Genomic DNA, 9,893 nt, shown 5'->3' on the forward strand with positions numbered 1-9,893 from the left:
TTTCTCTTACCCGTGTCTTTTTTCTCAAATAACCAGCCAGAGGAGGTGGAGGAAAGGGGATAAGAAGTGGGAATGTAGTGAGGAAAGAGGGAAGGTCTTTATCTGCTGTTCAGTAGCAAGCCTGTTTGCCTCTGTCCGTGCCCACTCTTATTAACTGCAACCAAGTAGATCACATATCCCCTCCCTAGAAAGAAAGAAAGAAAGAAAGAAAGAAAGAAAGAAAGAAAGAAAGAAAGAAAGAAAGAAAGAAAAAGAAAAAAATCTGTTACAAAAGGATAGAGGCATAGGCTCAGGTGAAGGGGGTAAGGGTGAGGGGGAGACATAGGGAAGAGAAACACTTCAGGTTAATTGAAGCCGAGAATATAAAATACTCGTTTTAAAGTGTGTGCTTCAGTTATGAGAAGGAAAGTGTCGAGATCATAATGTTTTCTGTGCAGGATTCAACACAGCATGGGTGTTTTAAAACAAGCGGTAATCATTTCTCATAGAGAAATTATAAACTGCAGCTCCAGGCTCAGGACAAGCACATGGGAGACTCGTTCTTTTCATTTCTCCAGGGAGAGACAAGGAGACACTCGGTAGTTAGCGGCTGAGTCCCTTGAACCAAATGGCAGAGTTAGTGACAGAGAGAATTATATAGTTTAATTTGCTCAGTGCTTTATTCATTCAGAAAGAAATGACATAGAATTCTCCTAGAATTCTGAAAAGTAGGAGGGAAGAAATTTTGGTTTGGAAAAATCAAACTGCCTGGCTTCTAAAGAGACTGGAAAGCAAATTTGATCAACTTTGTAATCAGGAAATAACACAACATTGTTACAATGATTTCTTTGGCAAAGCTGTCTATATTATTTCTTTTAAAGACAAGACCTTTTGAGCCTGATGCAAAAACAGCCTCTACCCGGTTAGACCGTGCTGTGGTTTGCTTGCTCTCGTCCTGGATTATTCACCCATGTGGCATCTGAATCGCTATTAGGTCTCTGTTTAAAGATTCATTTTTACAGGAAATAATTTCTCTAAAGTAATAAACAATACACTGCATAATACCAAGTTAAAAATTCTTAGAAATAAATGCAGGGAAATTAGTTACAATTATTCACATAGTTCTTCAAAATGGTAGCACATGAGAAGAAACAGGGGTCCCTCTCATCCTTTTTTTTGAAGATCCATCTTTGTTTACTTCATTCCCAAGTATTAAGAGATTGCATGAACCATTTGCATAGGATAACTAACATATACCACATCATTTGCACGTCTGCAAGTACACGTGAGTAACCGTAATTACACGTGACACCAATTACTCTATTACTTTGTATTAAATTATAATGGAAAATTCCACTAGAGAATTGAAGCCTAATTGCATCTTAATTTGCATAATTTTGCATATTAATTACATCTCAGATGAATAATAAATTTCAGCAGATTTTTAATTTATGCATAGACACAAAAACAAGTGGAGAAATAATTTAGAAAAAAAAAATACCAGCAACTATTACTTAGGGCATTCAACTAATTTTGCTTAGTTTAGCAAAACAAAACTTGGTTTGTTTAATATAGCATCTTTAGGCTGATTGCTGTTTATTGCACAATATGTCAGTCTTGAAACATAGGTGCAGACATGTCTTTTCTTAATAAAAAAAGTGTTCAATTATAGCATTTCAAGTTTGGGATTTTATATTTTGATAAAACTGTCGTGGGGATAACATCGTTTAGTTGGAAATATCTATAATTGTGATGTATTTTATTGAAGCTTAATTTCTGTTGCCGTTATTTTAAATGCAAGGTATCATGAAAAACAGAATGTAAAGATATCTTGGCGAAGGAGATCACTAATAAAATATGCCAACGCTTTCTAATTTTGAGTCTATTATGAAGTCACCCAAGATTGTTTTAGTGATTTCGCATGAATGATTCAGAGTGAGAAATTCCATACAGTTTTGTTTTGCAGAGTATCAGAGTATCACAATTTAGAAGAATGGCTTTTAAAGATCACTACTATTTTCTAATTGTTTTCTTTGTTTTTCCTTGCCTGCATGGTAAACAATAATAATTCCTGACTGCCAGAGACCCTGGTTTTAAATTTAGTCACCCTGGCTTTGGATTTACCAAATAAACAGAAGGTTTATTTCTCTGAGATAATTCATGCATTTTAGTTACATAGCCATATCTACGTTGACAGTCATTAGGAAACACCGATTTAGTGTTCCTCAAATGATAGTATGTAACGGAAAATTCATTTCATCCACGTCTTGACTAAACCCAAGCCCTAATGCTTTCTACCTGCTGCCACTGTTAGGGGGGGAAACCCTTAGCTCTGCCTCCACCAAGTCTAATACTGTGATCATTTGCCAAATTATACAAAAGGAGAGGATGACAACGTCCTAATAAATCAGGAAACTGTCAAGATTAATAATCTCAGCCGTCATCTGTTTTCCTATAAAAGCCCTACTGGCATCAAATATTTTCTAGTTTGTTTTGCAGTTCTGTTGGTGCAGAAACTGGACCTGTGCCAGCCTGGTGCCATGCGAACTCCAAGAGGCCATTCTATATGTCTTTTATCACATTAATCTGGATTTCACAACTGCGCTGGTTCAAAAGGCTGTAAGCAAGAATTCTTTACAACATATGTTCCCCTTCTCCAGTTACCAATCACGGTTATTATCTGCTGTTTAATACACAACACTTTGAGCTAAAGGTTTGGATGTGTCTTTGTGTCCTTATATGTTGATATTTTCTGTTTGCATCCAAAAAAGTTTGCCTTGTTCGTCATGAAAAATGAAGACTTGTCAGTGCTTTCTCGACTACATGAATTTCTATCAGATGCTTGACTCTGGTCTTGGGTTTCTGTTAACCAGGTTACCAGTATCTTTGAGTCTCTGAATACTTAAAAGCTGAGACACTTCAGATCTCAAAAACAGAACTGCATCAATGACTGTATCTGTCCCTTTACTTTTTTGTTCAAGCCTTTGGACCAGGTTCTTCGATTAAAGAGAGATTTGAGCTGCATGTATCTCTCAGAAGACCCAATCCTTCCAACATTTAAACAATGGTTCCCTCTTGTGGCAATGCTTGAGTACTGCGATTTGAGAAGGGGGGGGTAGTAAAGATCTCTTGCCACATTAAAACTGATTACTGTGAAACATACAGTATTAATCTGCTTTGCAGATAATATTTGGAGCCTTCCCAGGACCCCCAGGCCTTTGTTACCTATTTTCAGCCAGGTGCAAGTTTTGGAATTTATTGAGAAAGAATACCCAAGCAATCTGATACTTATTATAGGCAGTATTGGGGGGGGGATCTCTTTTGGGGTATAGTGTCCACATTTTAGAATAGTTTTGAAGATGTTAATGTGGATGTTGGAAAAAAGACAGTGCAGCCTTTCACAAAAGCTCTGGAAATGGAGTTAGAACTATTCACTATTCATTATCTCCTGAGGGAACACCACTGGTGTAGAATTAAATCTAGACTAGGCTTCTTCTTTCTGGCATTTTATCCTCAAAGTTCATCTGAGGGGGGGGAAATCTGACACTTAACCAGTTATTCAAAGACAGTTTTTCCAAACACCTTTGATACATGCTCTCAAAGATTTATTTTGAGTCCAATTTCCCCAGGGGCCACCATCGTACGCTCTCCAAATTACGGTGATAAAGAGCATTCTTCTGACACAGGGACTCTCGACAGCCCACAAATGCTTTCTTTCAGTGTTAAGCTACGTTCAGAACAGCAACAGCCAGGAGATGTCCCTTAAGTAGACTTTTTCCCTCAAGATCATGTTTAATGTAAAAGTAAAGTGTTGTTAGCAACAGAGACAAGAAGCTGCTCTTGTGGTCATATGACCGTAAGTATCTTCGAAGGATTGCAGCCATCCACGGAAGATGGATGCGATGTTTTTTTAGTACACTTCAAAATCTTGAGTAATAAAAATCCGTCTTTCAATTCTACGCTAAGGATCCTTTTTAAAGAATGAAAGCCTTCATATTTGTCAAGCCATTTTCAAGCCACGATCCCTCTCGCTCACCACAGAGTTTCCTTATGTAGAAGTTTAACATGGGAACTGGGGTTCAGGGTGGACATGCTCACTAGTTCTGGGTGTCCTGGGGAAGTTGGGCAAAAGAGAGCTAGATGCCAAGAAGGGAAAGCCCAGAGATCATCTAATGACTAATACCGGGTCACTCTTCTGATTCCAAGTGAATGCCTCCTTCCCTCCCCTCCCCCGCCCGCCCCAGGCTCAGCCACCAAGTAACAAGGTCTTCCCTTGGTTGCTGAGGCTGCAAGGACACCACGGGCAACCTCCACGATTTTCACTGACCATCCTCCATTTTGTGCAGAAGGACACAGGCAGCTCCTTTTGATCTATCCACCTGCACTGTGAGTCATATAAGCAGCTCACATAACGCAGGAAGATTATATATTCAGGAAATAGGATTAGCATCAATTGAATTTTTAGCTGGAATTCCAACATTGAACAGAATGACTTTCTTCAAATAGTGACTTTTTTTTTGGTTAAGTTGTGTTTCCCACAGTGACTCTTGCTATCCCTTTCTGTCTTCACTGGGGATGGAAGTGCCCCATTTACATCTCCTCTGTCATGCTCTCTCTCGGGGCTGGTGTGAGTCTGGGGAGGCAAGGGAGAAGACTTACTGCCTAGGATTCCTTTCCCTAGACTTTCCTTGCTGTCTTTTTGTTCACTATAATAATATAAAATTAAATGAAATAATGACCACGAAAAGCTTGCCCTACAAATGTGCAATTATTAGCTCTTGCGGACGTATATTTTTAAATCATTATCAACTGGTTTTTATAGGATCTGTACCTTCAAACTCTCCATCCCTCCCTGTTCTTGCTCACTCTTTGTCTCTGTCTCTGAGATTGTGGTGTAATTCATCAGCACAGGAAAAATACAAAATAAAAATCCATTTGGCTTTTCATCTTCCTTCTCTTAGAAGAACACAGAGGCCCTTGGAAGTTGCAAAACAAAAAAGGACATGGAGGGAAGTGTAACACAGAGGCTTCCAGGTTTTAGATTTAAAGATTCAGTAAAATTCAAACACAGTATTCAAGATTTGGGGATGACGTAGACTTTCCAGCTTTTTATTTTGCCAAAGAAGTTTTTTTTTAAATCTAAAATAACCATAGATGCTATCATTTATAAAAGAAAAGCCACCTTCATAACAAAGGAATAGGTAGAACATAATCTCAAAATATAAAAAGGACATCCTTTTCATTGGCTATATTTAGCTTTAGAAAACAATTACTCTGCTTTCCTTATTTTTCTCCTTTATGCGTTCACCAATTAGATCAGTTAAACTTCAATCTAGAGAAGTGTTAGTGCCCAGAACCAGAATCTGGGACTCACTAGCTTGCCGACTTCATTCCTGGTCAATATCACCTCTGCCAAGAGACCTCCCCTTAATCTAGGGACAACTCTGCCATCCACGCTCTCAGGATGCACCATTTTATTTTCACCATTTTATTTTAAATCTGTTTGGTACTTAACTTGTTTCCATCTTCTGATTGTAAACACCTTGAGGTCAGAAATTCCTGTAACTGAAGCATTTTCTAAGAAGCACTCCATAAATTTCAGTTGGCCAAATGAACCCAAAATCGAAAGGAAAATGATATGATTTTTGCAAGAGCTGATTTTTCCCTCCTAAAGACCAGTAACTCCTTATAGGCGTGTAGAAAATGGGTTAGAAATGTTAGAAGGTGGGGGTGGGGGGACCAAAAACAAAACCAAAAAGAAAGTGTTATTGATCACATCCGCACATGATAGCAATGAGGACAAGTGTCCAAGAAGATGTAAATTTCCCAAATTGTTCTACTATGTTCAACTCCAAATCACACGGGTATATATATTGAAAAGCTTCTGGAACCCTACTTTAATTGAAACCACAAACTAGGGTTTAGATATAGGGAGGAAATATGTACTTCTTACTGGTCTTGCTCTTGGCCAAACCCTTCTATTTTTCAGATTCTCTTTGGTGAGCTCGATCCCTGATGGCTAGGGTTCAGAGGCCTGTGGCTCTCATGGGCTGGTGGTTCTTCAGAGTTGGAAAGCCTTTAGGAAATCATCTGTCTCAACCTTCCCAACGTATGGGAGAGGAAATTGAGACTCAGAAGGGCAAAACAAACTGGTCGTCTTACTTCCCAGCCAGTGTTTTTCCCACTCAAACTATCAGATTGACAGAAGAGAAAATTATGTGGCAATTTGTGCTTTTTAAAAGAGAATTTTTAAAGGTAATCTAATTATTTTTATAGTGCATTAAGAAAGGGAGAAGGGAAGGAAGAGCAAGCCGCCAAAATCAGCAAGGTGAACGCTACAGAAAACCTGGTTTTCATCAGCTGGTCATAGCCTTGGGAGCCAGACCAGGGCCCAGAGGAAAATCCTGGGCTGATCCATTCTTGGCAGAAAACGTTTTTTGGGTAAGCCGCCCACTAGCCTTTTTTTCCCTCTCATCTTCTAGATAAAAATGAGTGTTTAAAAACTGTGCTAAAATTTTCAAAAACACCTTAAAAAGATTCCATTACTTAAAGTGATTTGGATAATTGTGTTCAATGGTAGCCATTATTTAAAAATATAATTAGTTGCTGAACTCAGAGAAGGAGGGAAATTTCTGCAGGTGTTTCTCATTATTTGCTATGCATACAAAATATCTGCATAAATTACCATTATTATTCCAATGTATACTAAGAGACAATAAAGCATTAGCAAGCAAAGAAGAACGCTGTTGACCCACAGACTGTGAGAGAGGCCTGGATCCACAGTAATAGAGCGCTGGCCTTCAGAGCTATTGTTGCACATGTGCAACTGCATTCAGGATTGAAAGAAACAATTTTGCACCTGTAACAATATTACATATGGAACGTAACTCCATCAGAAAGATATTGAAAATGGAGGAGGGGGCAGGGAGAAACAACCACAAAACAATGTGGAAAGAAACAGTGTATGCTCTAATTGTTTCAAAAGGTTTACACATGCTGTAGGTGGGTATTTGGGACATTTCTTTGTGTTTATAGCCCCCATAGAATGCACAGATGAGGTTTTGTTTTAAGTCTGTGGTGCATTTCACATGTTTCTTTTATGGTATTTCTAGAGTTCGATAGCAATGTCATTATCAGCACGGTCCCGCAGAACTTTCTGTGAAATGGAGAAATGCTCTTCCTCTGGACAATCCAAAACCAGTGGCCATCTTTGACCACTGCACACTTCAGAGGTGGCCAGTGCAACCAAGGAACGGATTTTTTAAAATTCAGCAAATTTAAATTTAAATAACTACGTGTGGTTAGTGACTGCCACATTGGACAGCACAGGATAACTTAATTTCACTGGGTTGTATTTGTCCATAAAAATAATAACTAACATCTTTTGAGTACTTATTACATACCAGGAACTAGGCTAAATATTATCTCATTTAATTACCACAACAAGTGTCTGAGGTCAGTCCTATCACAGTTGAAGAGACTCAAATCTGTAGAAATTAAATTACTTATCTCAAAGTCACCAGACTAGCATGTGAAGGAGTCAGAATACAATTTAGACAGTCCGACTCCAGATTTCTCCCTGTTGAACTCTTAAGGTGGTATCAAGAAACACGCAGTTCAATTCACTCTACTTATTCAAAGTGAATCAACTTCTGTGGGTGTATATAGCATGAGTTCAAATGATGAATGGATGATGTAGGAATGGGTCACACTGGAGGAAAAGATTAACCGGTGATCAAGCCAGTTCATAATACTGACAGAATGGAAGCTGAGATCAAACACATGAGTTAGCATTAGCAAGCTCAGAACCAAAGCTGTTGAGATATGTATGTATATATCGAGAGCCCCCAGACAGTATATCCCATAGTAAACACTCATAAAATGGTAAATGTGATCCAGCAACTGAGAAGGAAGACACAGAAGATGAGTCAGGGCTTACTCACTTGTTGACAAAGAGCAAATGAAAAACACTAACTGGGAAATGAAGGTAAGTTACTGACAGTAATCATCATTCTGGTTTTCATGTATCATCCTGGCTTTGTGTGACTAATACTACACCAGTATGCCCCAGCCTCTGATAGTTGAAGAATTCACAAACCTCTTCATGCTTAAGACTCAACCAAGAAAGGAATAATGCTAAGAGGTTGTTCCAGGGAATAAGGAAAACAGGAAATTGATTCCCCTTATTTTATCCCTCTCATACTGCAGTGACTGATAACAAGAGCCTGTGTTGAGTCTGGCTACCATAGGCTTTGTGCTACTCATGTAACCTTCTTGGGGTTATTCACCTCTGCATGTCTTTTGACTAAATAAGTAGACCCCTTTGGACCAGAGGGGTCCAGAACATAGAAGAAAACTTTCATTTCTTAACTGTGTATTAGGGATTTTGCCCAGCTTGGGTAGGTAAAATTACTCCCATTGAACTTCAGAGAGGTTAAGTAACTTGTCCCAAGTCACGTAGCTAGTATGTTAGAAATTCCAAATTTGAACTCAGATCTATTAAATTCCAAAAACTGGCACCCTCTTTACTACTCTGACTTGCTCCTCACCACCATATACAGTAAGGTCTGTGAACCTGGCTTGAAAATTCTAAATGTAATCCAGTCTCATTTCTGATGTTCAATACAACCAGAGAGTAAAAGACACAAACCAAATCCATCAGACTTGCATAATGACATGTCTCAAAATCCTAATTCTATTCCTTCCAACTAAATGAGACTCCACTCTCTTTATCCCCACCTCCTGCCTTGTGACCTCTTGCACAAAACTTTCCAGATTTCTAATTTTTCACAGTAACTTTACTGCTCACCTGCCCCAACTTCCTCTTGGGAGTGGAGTTGGTTACCCCACCCATGGGCTCCCATAGCCATTCTTCTGTTTGTTGCATCTACGGCACAAACAGTAGTATGATTATTTGTTTAGGTGTCCACAATACTCCACTCACAGGTGTGTTCTATGGCAGCCCCTTTATGTATCTTTGGTAACTAAGAAAGTGCCCACACACAGAAGGTGTTTAAATATGTGTTAAATGGAACCAAACGGCAAGTTCACACAAACACTATCCAAGATACACGCTTTTTTCTCATTGACGATGCTATTGAGTGTGATAGCCATAACAATGATATCTTCATGATTGCGTTTACATATTACTTTATAATTATTTGCTTCTGACTCTGTTTCCCCACAGGACTCAGAGCCCTTTGAAGGGAGTATCTTATTTCTGTCAGCATAGCTCATATGTTAGGAGCACAGACTTTGGAGCCACTCAGCCAACTGAGTCCCAAGCGCCCCACCCCAACCTCCTTCCCAGCTTTACAATGAATTACACCTGGGTCTTAATTTACAAGGGTAACTGAGTGACCATAGGGAGAGGTCAATGCCATTGAAAGAAACAAGAGTCATGGCACACCACAAAGGGCCACAGAGGAAGCACCACATCCAGTCAGAGGCAGAAGCAGGAAGAAGGGGGAACCTGGATCAGTGCTTTGATTTGGGTTTCTATGGGAAAGGCAAGGCAAAGCAGAATAACTAGTTTAGGATTGGTTAATTTGAATAATTCCAGCAGGTCTGGGGCTCTACAGGTGGTCTCTGGTTGCCTGGTCCCTGCCCTGGGATGATTTAGGGCAGTGGAAATACTGGTTTGGTATGTGAGATTTGGGCAGGGAGGAGACTTGGGACTGGTTGGATTGCATATGAAAGGTGTGCTCCTGGCTGAGCGTTTGCTATCATTAAGAAGAGTTGGCTTTCCCTGGAGGGCCAGTCTTTCCCTAGCCAGCAAGATTTTTTCTTTATTTTTTAATTTTTTTAAGTAAGCTCCATGCCCAGAGTGGAGCCCATCTCTCCAGCAAGATTTTTAAGATGTCAAAACATCGTAAGATGTAGGAGAAAAAAAAATGATTAATAAAATGTGACTT

Source organism: Ursus maritimus, unplaced genomic scaffold, assembly GCF_017311325.1.
Source record: "Ursus maritimus isolate PB19 unplaced genomic scaffold, ASM1731132v1 scaffold_20, whole genome shotgun sequence".
Lineage (NCBI taxonomy): Eukaryota > Metazoa > Chordata > Mammalia > Carnivora > Ursidae > Ursus > Ursus maritimus.